The 10,101-nt window shown below is 32.4% G+C and overlaps 1 long non-coding RNA gene across 1 annotated transcript; it reads left to right on the plus strand.

Annotated features, from left to right (window-relative positions):
* The first annotated feature begins 2,321 nt into the window (after positions 1 to 2,321).
* LOC145008630 (uncharacterized) lies at positions 2,322 to 9,343 on the plus strand. Its single transcript, XR_013663572.1, has 2 exons — positions 2,322 to 2,549; positions 9,109 to 9,343. It is a non-coding gene; the product is annotated as an uncharacterized LOC145008630 (long non-coding RNA).
* Positions 9,344 to 10,101: the final 758 nt, after the last annotated feature.

The following is a 10,101-nucleotide window of genomic DNA, read 5'->3' on the forward strand; positions in this document are numbered from 1 at the left end:
TTGACCTTCTTTATATCCACGCGAAGGTGGGAACATACTCTACAACTTTCGTTTAGACTTCATTGACTAATTTTGACTCGATTTTAAATTTTATTTTATCAACTGGTCGGGATAGGATTGGTCTGTTAAATCCTCATAACTTCTTCATCCGACATCCGTTTTCACCCATCTTTTTCTCGATACGTTACTCTTAATGAGATCTTCGATTCTCGTTTAGGTCGTGTCGGCTAAAAACCGCTCGATCAAACATTTGAATTTCGGGCAGTACACTGCTAGTCCGAAACTTCGAAAAATCGTAACTTCTTCATACGGAGTCAGATTTGGGCGTTCTTTTTATCGATGTTCTTAGTTTAACATATTCTACGACTTTTGTTTATATTTATAAGGCTAAAAAGTCTTCTATCGTAAATTCACTATTTTATATCTTCCGGTGCCGTGTCGGTTTTGCCGTAAAACTTCGGCGGGTCATAACTTCTTCGTTATAGCTCGGATTTCGGCGTTCTTTATATGTACGAAAACCTTGAGACATATTCTACAACTTTATGTAGAGATATCGGGATTATCTCACACTTTAATTTTGACGCTCATTTTTATTCTTTATTAATTATACATTTATAATTAAACAATAAACACACAATCACACATAATTCACATAATACTCAAATATTTCATATTTATTACTTCAAAAAGAGTTACAATAGTTGACCTAGACTATTACATTGATAAAAATGCTTAGCCCTGAAAACCCGGGCGTTACATGCAGGTACCAGAAAGCACGTTCAATCCCTATTTTCAAAAATTATATCGGAACGTACCTCATTTGGTTAAAAGTTGCACACTTCATCCCTCGTTAGTTTAAATTTGCAAGCTTCATCCCTTACGAGTCATAAAATGACGATTATGCTATTTTTTTTATTTATTTTCCAATTAATTTAAATGTTATAATAATCATTATTAATTTAAAAATAAAAGAAAAAAACCCAACATCCCTACCCAATAAATTCTTTTTTCTCATCTCTCCTCCTCCCTCCCATGTTACCTCTTGAAAACCACCGATCCACCACTTTCGGCCAACCACCACCTGAGCACACCCCTTAAAGTTAAAATCCGACCACTTTTGTTGTTTATAGCTTCCCCTATTCACAGAACCATCGACCATTTTTTTCATGAATATGGCCTTCACCATGAACCACTTCACTGGGAACACCGGTCGCCCATCACAGAACCCAACCTCTAAACCATCTGTTTCTAACCTTTACACCAACGAAAACAACAACAGTTGTTGCCACCACCCTAGAAAATCATTGCCTTCAAAATCCACCACATAACAGTCAAACCTGTTGTTAAATACCGACAACTATTTATGAACCTCACCTTCACGAATACTGACTGAACTGTCACCAAATTAGCCCTGAAAACCATCTTAAACACCATCGGGAATGCAATCACCTCTCCGTCTCCATCGTCGATGGAGAAGATTTGGGTTCGATATGAGCTTGCTTCTCCGATCTTAATCTTCTCTTCTTCGATTTACATGCTTAGGGTTCGTTTTTTTAGGCTTGAGTGATGAGCGATAGTGGTTATAGGAGGTGTTGTCGGTGATAGGTGGAGGTGCTGAAGATTAGAAAGAGGATAGTAAAGAGAGAGAGAGATAGAGAGTAGTTTGTGTGTGTGTGTGTGTGAGAGAGAGAGAGAGAGAGAGTAGGGGAGATTACCGATCGAATTCAAAGAACAAGAAGAAAGGAAATTAGGGAAAGGGAAGGGGTGGATTGGTGAGGTTGGCTTGAGATGTCGTCGGAGTATTGGAGTTGGCCGAAGGTGTCGTCGGAGTCGCCACTGCGGGTGGTAATGGTGGATAAGAGGTGTGTTGAAGAAGAAATGGGGAAATAGTTATGAACTTAGGGTCACCATTTCTTTTGAAAAGTTTTTTTTAGTAAATAAATCAATAAATAATTCACAATTACAAAAAAATAGAAAAAGAAATAAAAAAAAAGAAATAAATAAGGGCATAATGGTCTTTTTATGTCCAGATGATCATGTAACTTTTAGACAAACGAAATACGATCCGAGTTAAATTTAAAAAATAGAATGTGAATATATTTTTTGACACCTACACTGACACCTACACTAGTAACTTACACTGACACCTACACCAGTAACGATCGGTGTAATTTAATCAAATAAATAAATGAAACTTTGATGGATCCAATGCGTGGGTTTGCTTTAAATTTGTGGCCAAATTACTAAACTGTTAACAAGGATGAGTGCATTGTTAATAAACTTGTTTATTAGGAATTGACCAATATACCCTCCGCCCTACGCAGGTCAAGTCCATATCCGTTAATATCTAATAAGACGAAGGACAGAAATGGAAATTACTATGACTATAAACTACTGCTATCGAACGCAGAGACACCAGAATTGGGGATCTGAAGATGATGCTCGGAAAAACAAAGGAGGCTCCGGCGAGAGAGACGGGAGGTTTTCAAAGGGTGGTTGCCCCTCTCTTGCCAACTCATAATCGGATCTGATCCGATCATGTTGAGCCGGTGAGTCTATCCCCTTTTTTCATCATAAAACAACAGCCCTTGAAAAAAATAAATAAATAAATAAATATATATATATATACAGAGATCAAATATCCTACTACTTTTCTTTCTACTCATCTACATTTGTGTGGGTGTGTGTGTTTATATCTGTAACTGCGATGGTATTTTGAGATGGCGATGATATTTAATTTCTGTATGTATTGTTATCCGGGCATCATTAATCGGGCACAGGGTTGAATTCGGCCCGTATCTTGGCGGGGCAACCCGGATGGTATGTTAGAGGAGGAAATGCTTCTTAGGCTCGTCCTTCTCTTGACGTGCAGCCGGTGTTGCAGCCATGGCGGTGTTCGACCCCTTTGTTTGACTTCAACTTACAGATCTGAGCCTCATTCTCTTCACATGATTTTTCAAATGCTTTAAATTCTTAATTCCTTCTTAAATTATGTCTTTTTCTGGAGTATTTTTTATCTAAACATAAAACAAAAGTCACAAACAAGCAAAAATTCAATTAACTGCTCTGATTTTCAATTGTTTTCGTTATGAGATTCCCATACTAATGTTTTTCAAACAAAATTTTATTTTGCATCCATCTTTTGAGTTTAAAGTGCATGCAACACCATATCATCTATGCGTATACATGTATTTTAACATTCAGTTTCTATGATTTGCTTTGCGTGATATAAATGAAGTAGGAAATTACAAGTTTATAGTAAAATGGTGTAAAAGCTGATTATGATGTTGATAATATCTTAATAATTTGAAAACATGTGAGAAAATGGTTTTTTGAACTAAAAAAATCCTGCTATAAAATTAAAATTCGAAAGTTTGTTCATCCGAGGAAACGGTCTATGTAGGGTGTACATAATTTAATTATAGATATTGTTGGAGTCGTCGACTGTGGTCAAAAATATTATTTATTTTGTTTTATCTTCGTGTTTAATTTTTAGCATACGTTTTTAGTTTTTACTAAAATTATAACATTATAATTTTTAAGGAAACTCAATCAGTAGTTGTAGTATTTGTTTTTAAAAAAAGTCAAGGTTTAATTTTATATATAATTTAAGTAAAAACTAAAAACGTATGCTAAAATTTACTTGAAAAATCTTGTTTCCAATTTAAAAGTTCTATTGTTTTACGTCATACACATGAAATCGTACATTAATCAAAATATACAAAAGTAACATTCAAATAAACCATGTAATCTAAAAACACTATTACAATCGTAACCCTTTTAAAATTGGAAGTTCAAAATCGTTTCTCATCTTCATGTCATGTTTGACATGTTCTTTTATCGTAATCGTTGTTTTTGTTTTTTTGTGACATTCTTCAACACAATCCTTCAATTTATAAACCAAATAAGCAAAAACTAGCATATGATCAATTAAAATTACTGAAACAAAAGGAAATGATGTATGGTCACTATTACTATTACAACTATAAAGACAACATTTTCTTGTCATGTACAAAAAAATCAACCTGGCAACATTTAACCACACATTCTGTGGTCAATTACCCAAAGCAATTTAAACAAAAAACATGTATCTTATACATCCGATATATGTATAGATCAAGCAACTAGCACGAAACTTAAAAGCTAACAAGTGTCTGGATCTTACAATTACGTTGTACAATGCAATCCAACCTAATAATATCCGAGGGAATATCAACTAAAGATAAGGAATTGCATCATATGATAAAAAATTTATTAAAGTGTAATTGTTGAGAGATGCCATGTAAGTTGGGAATTAGTTTTAAAGTGTGACGATCTATATAGACAAAACTTTCTATGAAGTTTTAGTAAGAAGTTTGAATTCGAGTAGTTTTTCTTATGGAATGTAAATAAGATTTTATTTTTTTCATGTTAACGAGCTTGAAATAACTAAGGTGGTGTTTTGCTAGCAGGAATTTTTGGGAATTATATGGAACTGAAATTTAATTTCATCATATGTTTGGTTCAAGATTTGTTACAAGAATTGGATTTTCTAAATGAAATGAACTTTCCAACAAATGAGGGGAAGTCCATTCCATTAAAAATAGGATGAAATTAAATTCCTTTTCTTGCATAATCTCTTTTTTTGTGCCATCTTTTCCTATAAACCAAACAAAATTATTGAATTAGATTATAATTTTTGACAGATTTCAATTTCTTGAAAGATTCGAATTCTTTCGTAAACAATTTGCAAACCAAAGAATTGAAAGATGATAGAGGGGGATAATGAGGGTATGAGATGACAATGGCGAGGTTGAGATGGTGTGACATAACTATAACAATTACCAAAATAAATGGCATATCAATATAAAAATACCTCATCATTGTGACTTGTTAGCAGATTTACACGTAAGCATAAATATGATGGAGTTAATGGAATCAATATAAAAATACCTCATCATCGTGACTTGTTAGCAAATTTACACGTAAGCATAAATATGATGGAATTAATGGACAAATATCGGTTAAAAATGGTTTTTTGATAAATAAAAAGAGTCAAGTTTAATAATTTAATTAGGTGTAAGATTTATATATTATATAGGTTAATTACAAAAATTAAATATAAAGATTATATGGGTTAATTACAAAAATTAAATATAAAAGTTTAAATATTTAAGAATTTTGGATTTATAAGAATAAAAAAAAATTATAAATTATTAAAATTGATTTTCTTTATCATTTAAATTTAAATAAATAAACAAACTAAACTAAAGAACTTTAATTTGAGAAATTTGAAATAAAAATATATTTCAATTAATATAATTGATATTCATTTATTATTACATTTACTGTAATGATTATATTAAAGTATTATATGTAATTTATTAAAATAGAAAATTTCATAAAATGACATATGAAAAAGAAATTAATTCAACGTAACCACAAAATGATATTTAATAAATTGAATGAGAGTATGATATATGACAAAAAAACATTCATTTCTTATAGTAGATTAAGAAAATATCTTACTAAATGGTTTTCAACTTTTCATATAAACATGATTATTAATAGCAATATTAAATTGCATTTGTAGGTCGAGGTGCACGTATATCGGTTTTAAATTAGTTTTTTTTTTTTTTTTTTTTTTTTTAACTAGTTTTCTCTATACTGGTTGCAGTTAGAATTTGTTTTTTATTTTTTGGTTTTTTGGAAGTGAGATAAAGATAAATGAGCATTTTAATTTCAATAATTCAATACCTTTCTTATTTTTCTTATAAATTCTAACTCCTAAATGTTACATCTTCATATTTAACACTTCAATTTCAATAATTCAATATTTTTTAAACTTTTTTCTTATGAATTCATTTTTATCGTAAATGTTAAATATTTACAACTTCGTATTTTTCTCACAACTTGTCTATGTTAAACCGATTAAAATAAAAAGTTTAATTTGTGCAACTCTATTTGGTGGTGGTGGAATTTAGAGGGAAAATTTTGAGTGTTATGGGCCGATTTTGAAGTCCAAGAAACGTGAAACCGTGGGCTTAGTAAAAGATAATATATCACAAAGTTAAAATGGAACGGTCACGGGGGCGTTGTGTTGCTCAGGGGAATGAGGCTCAGGCGAGACAGTAACGAGATTTTCCTCTCTTGCCATTTGGTCTTTCGATTAAGCATGAGCCCATGATTTCGCCGCCGATCTACGTCTCTTAAGACCCCTCTCTCTCTCTCTCTGTGTGTGTGTGTGTGTGTATATTATATCTACTCACATCCATGCGAATGTATGCCGTTTATTCTTGCATTTAACCCTAGAAGAGTAATCAAAAGGACAAGAGAAAATTTTGTTAGTCGATTATCGAAGGCTATGACGATGATGATATTTCATCTTAGCAAAATCGGAATTTGTTGATTAAATTTGTAACTTGGTTGGGCAATCTAGAAGGCATGTGGATGTTTCTAGAAATTTCTTTTACAAAATTTACTTGCACCTGTGATTGCAGCCATGTCGGATTTCGATCATTAATTTCCTTAAATTACAATAAATCTGAGCCTTCCTTGGTTTGTTTATTATAGCATCTTACTTTCATTTCTTCCTATTACAACATTATACTCTGAAAGATCTATCCAACTTTAGCAATGGTGGTGGTGGTGGTGGTGATTATGTCTGTTCGTGGCAACAGCGGTAATTTAATGGGAATTTGGTTATAGAGATGGTTATGATGATCGATGTATTCTGAGAAAAGGTGAAACGCCATGGATGGTCGAATCTATATCTTGGCGTGGCAACATCCGGATGGCATAGTGAAGAGGAAATTGATATTCTCTAACTTTACAATTGTCTTTGTTTGCAGCTGAAAGACCCCAACTTTCGTATTTCTGAAAGACCCAAACTTTCATACTTCACAATATTATTACTCCAAAACATGCTACTTGCATATTCATAAAAACAATATTTTACATTGATAAAGAGGTTACAAACTACTGGATACAAACCGACTATTACAAAGTGTTATATATTACATAACTACCCATGATATTGTAATTTATACAAACATTAGCTGAAGTACAAAAGTATTAATACAAACTATTCTAAATCTTTGAACAGTATACGATCATACTGATTACTTATTACCTGCAATTATTAAACATTAATAGGGTAAGCGGTGACGCTTAGTGAGTTCAATAATAGATATAATATAACGTTATGCCATATATATATACTTCAATATAACAGAAGCAAAGAGAAACAAGGAACAACAAAGGCATATGAGAATCATGTGTTATGCTTTCCATATCAATCAATGACTTGATTCAAAAATATACAATCAATGAGACATAACAATTTCCATACTTGATATACATCAATAAAGCTTTGGCCCAAATGGCATAGAAGACATACAATTTCTGATTAACATCTTGTTAGATTTCAGGCTTATAGTCATGTCTAACCGTTTGTCAATGCCATAGAATAGAAGTCATTCTCTTACGGAGACATGCTCTACATGGCCAGAGGCTACGTATCAGTACCAATGTGAATCTAAGTCCTTTCACTGATCACATGGTCAAAGGTATTACTTTTGCTATAAAAATAGCGAATAAAATAACACGGGACAATAACTCAAAATAATAACACTGAAAAGTACATAGCACATATAACACATAATATACAATTGTTCATATATATTGAACTCACCTGGAATTAACCGGTGGTCAAAATAGTAATTTGGGCAGCACTTTGGCTTTAAATATGACTTTCTATGTTGAAAACCGGGAGCTTAATTGAAAACCGGGCTTTGCGAAGGTAGGGCTTCAAAACCGAAAAAATAAATTTTTCGGGCTTCTCAGGAGCTTCGGGATGTGTTTTGGGTGCTAAAATTGAGACCAGGGCTTTGGGGGAAGTCAAAATAGCTAAAATATGAATTTAGGGTGAAAAAGTGTCAAAATCTCAAAACTACCCGGGAAGGCTCACATGCCTCCCTTTTATAGGTCGAGAATGCGAGGGTCGGTCCGAGAAGGAGGAGTCAACGAGACAGATGGCAGCAAGGGAGAGAGACACGCGAGGGGGAAGGGTGAGTCAGCAGCGAAGCAGCTCGGTGGCAATAGCTGCGAGGGCCACGGAGCCAAGGTCGGAAGTCGCGCTGCGAGGTTCGGTCCAATCAGAAGAGGACACAGGGCGAGCTCGGACGCGTGACACGGAGCTACATTGCGAGGCACATCAGACTGTTAGTGGATCGTGATTCGGTCAAAACAGGTCGCGACATGTGGCGCTTCCGGATGAGATAACCACTATTCATGCGAAATTCCTCGAAAATTGAACCAAAATCTTTCGAAATTCATAACTTTCGCATACAGGCTCTGTTTTTGACGTTCTTTATATGAACGCATAGGTGGTAATATATTCTACAACTTTCGTTTAGACTTTTTCGGCAAATTTTGACTTTATTTTTAATATTATTATTTTTAACAGACCGGGATTGAAAAATCCGTTAAAAATTCATAACTTTTTCATCTGACGTCCGTTTTCATCAGACTTTTTACCGTTGTACTACTATTGATGAGACCTTCAATTCTCGTTTAGGTCATGTCGGCTAAATATCGCTCGATCTTTATTTTGAGTTTTTAGTTGTCTACTGCTATTCCGAAACTTAGAAAAATCATAATTTCCTCATACGAAGTCAGATTTTGGTGTTCTTTTTATCAAATTTCTCGGTTTAACGAATAATACGATTTTCATTTAGATCACTAAGGCTAAAAAGTAGGTTATCAAAAACTCACTTTTTACGTCATTCGGCGCCGTGCCGGTTTTGTCGCGGAACTTCGATTGGTCATAACTTCTTCGTTATAACTCAGATTTCGACGAGGTTTTCGCCTACAAGTTTCTAACGAGATTATTTACAACTTTCAATAATAAAATTTTACTTATTTCAAATTTTATATTTTTCACTAAATTTCACTATTTGACTTTTAGTTGGAATCTCATAAGATTTCTAATATTTTCTGAGTAATTCTAAACATAGTTTTACTTCATTTCTAGTAAAAACTATTTGTTAGTACTCAATACTCAAATTCACATAGTATTTCACAATATTATTCATTATAAAACACGATTTCAAAATGTATATGTTACAGCAGCCATGACGGATCCATCATCTTCTTGGTCTTCATTCCCCAATTGCACATTTGAGCCGAAGTATTTTCATCCTAAATTATTCTTTCCTCTTTTCAAAGTGTTCTAAGTTTAAGTTATTGAGATTTTTCTAGAAAAAAACTTATTTTTTGATCATCATTTATACATTTTATGTAGTTGATTATTAGAATGCTTAAGAACTGTGAAAGAGTTATATCAAGAATATAGTTTTGTTTTCTTCTTATTGTCAAGTTATGGTGTCTAATGAACTTGTAATTTTTAGTAACTTTATACTTAATGTTGAAGACCATATTTACTTGATGTTAAAGACCATATTTACTTAATGTTAAAGAGTCTTGCTCCTAGCCCTATGTAGATTTCTGATTTCATAACTTTACAATTGTAAACGTGTTAATTGATATATTGAACTAATGGTGCGTATTGTTACTCGTTGCTTTTGATATTTTAGTGTTATATGTTTGTCTAAATTAACAAGTTTGACCGAATTATAAATGAATAAAATATGAAATATATCGGTAGATGCTATCTTTGTAATTTATACTTGGCTATGATTTTGGATTTATGTGTTCCAAATTTTGATATTTTAGTGTTATATGTTTGTCTAAATTAACAAGTTTGACCGAATTATAAATGAATAAAATATGAAATATATCGGTAGATGCTATCTTTGTAATTTATACTTGGCTATGATTTTGGATTTATGTGTTCCAAATTTTTGTCTTAATTTTTTTTTTACAGATTGTAAATAAAGAAAACATTTACATATAAACTACATTAATATAACAAAACCATAAATACGCAATAGGTGTGGTTTTGGTTTTATTAAAAAGGATTTTGTTATCATTATTCAAGTCCCATGTTTGATAGATACAGAAATTTAGTATATATAGATACATGACACAAGATAAACTTGCCTAAGCAAACTATGAAACTTGTATTTTATTGTCAATCAAATATAACAAAACCATAATATT

The sequence above is a fragment of the Lactuca saligna genome, chromosome 8, assembly GCF_052625555.1.
Source record: "Lactuca saligna cultivar CGN05327 chromosome 8, ASM5262555v1, whole genome shotgun sequence".
Classification (NCBI taxonomy): Eukaryota; Viridiplantae; Streptophyta; class Magnoliopsida; order Asterales; family Asteraceae; genus Lactuca; species Lactuca saligna.